Source organism: Chiloscyllium plagiosum, chromosome 2 (assembly GCF_004010195.1).
Source record: "Chiloscyllium plagiosum isolate BGI_BamShark_2017 chromosome 2, ASM401019v2, whole genome shotgun sequence".
NCBI lineage: Eukaryota > Metazoa > Chordata > Chondrichthyes > Orectolobiformes > Hemiscylliidae > Chiloscyllium > Chiloscyllium plagiosum.
Window position 1 is genome coordinate 87,847,339 of NC_057711.1, and position 1,618 is coordinate 87,848,956.

General features: G+C 37.0%; 1 protein-coding gene across 4 annotated transcripts in view; it reads left to right on the forward strand.

The window, feature by feature from the left end:
- Positions 1 to 283: 283 nt before the first annotated feature.
- Positions 284 to 1,618, forward strand: part of LOC122561658 (leucine-rich repeat-containing protein 2-like) — an 85,192-nt gene continuing 83,857 nt past the window's right edge. For all 4 annotated transcript variants that reach the window (XM_043713639.1, XM_043713621.1, XM_043713628.1 and 1 more), the window contains exon 1: positions 284 to 424. The gene's annotated coding sequence lies outside the window, so the exon portion shown is untranslated. The remainder of the gene's footprint in view (positions 425 to 1,618) is intronic.

The window sequence follows — 1,618 nt, forward strand, 5'->3', positions numbered from 1 at the left end:
TTGAGTAACATATTCTGTGTAATTAGTAAGCAAAAGGTGAAATGGAACTAGATTAGAGTTTCATCAGTTTGAGTAACCTCAGATACAGTATGACAAGAAAACACAGCATGGCACAATTGTTCCTTAGCTTTATAATCATGAGTGTTATTAGCTGTTTGACCTTTCAGCTTCTCTGTTTTGATCCACATGTTTTGAATGTTTCATAGAGCACGTGTATCTGGTGTACAGCTTGCAGATCATATCAACAGTATACAAAAATAGTATATTACAGCAACCAAGAGTAGAGTCACACTGGAGCTTGGCAACTCTGACCATGCAGGGGACACTTGTCAGAGAAACTATAAACATCGAGGTACCAACCAAATCTAGACTAAAACAGATTAAGTCTGGAACAACCAGCAAGCAAAACATCATTTTCGATTTGGTGAGTAAAAAGAATAATGTTTTAATTTTCTGATGGTGACAAAGATCACATTGAATTATGATTTGAAACTCAAGATGATCCAATTTACTTCACACAATTCAACATAATGGATTATACTTCATTTGAAAGTTTGACACCAAGAAACTCCAGTGATGGTAATCTTATGTTTAAATTGTGTTTAACATAAACTGTTATATCAATGGAACTGAAATCAGCTTGAATTGGAATCAAGCAAGACTGTGACAGAGAACTATTTGGGAAAATCCACAACTTGTGTTAATTTGATTGTTCTGGATTCGCATGTGTTTGCTGAACACGTTTGAGGGGAAGGAATTCAATTCTGGCAGCAATGTTAGATTTTGTATCCAATCCCTTTGTTTGACTTTTTTAATGTGTTAATCTCCATTAGGCTACTGGGCTAAGAGTTCATGCATCATTGTGGAACATGTGTATAAATCTGATGCCCTAGAGGGAAGAAATATATTGTCAAGTAGTCGAGATCTGACTTTCCAATTGATGTCAATATAGTAAAGAATGTCAGCTAATTCAGAAACTGTAAGAACCATGAACAGCTATGACATAAATAATCAGCTAATCTGGTTTTGACGTCGTTGGTTCAATGATAAAAGCTGGCCAGAGAATATAGAAGAATTTTGGTGCCCTCCTTTGAAAATTGCAATGAGATATTTTCCATCCTTGGTTTAATGGCTCACCTGAATGGCACCATCTGCAGCACAGCAGCATTTCCTCCATGTTTCACTGAAGCATCTGTCTCGATTTTGTCATTAATTTTCAATAGTAGAGCTTTGGTGCTGACTCAGAGACCACAGTGCTATCAATTTACCATGTACGATACCTATTGGATGCCAAATACTGAGTGTTAGCAGATCGTTTAGACAATTTGGCATCATTTTAGGCATACCAAAGATCATGGGGAGAATTTAATGTCTACCTCACTCTCACGGGGACATGAGATAGCATTGGCAAATAGAATTAAGGAAAATGGAAAAGGTTTTTACAAATATATTAAGGAAAAAAGGGTAACTAGGGAGAGAATAGGGCCCCTCAAAGATCAGCAAGGCGGCCTTTGTGTGGAGCCACAGAAAATGGGGGAGATACTAAATGAATATTTTGCATCAGTGTTTACTGTGGAAAAGGATATGGAAGATGTAGACTGTAGGGAAATAGATGGTG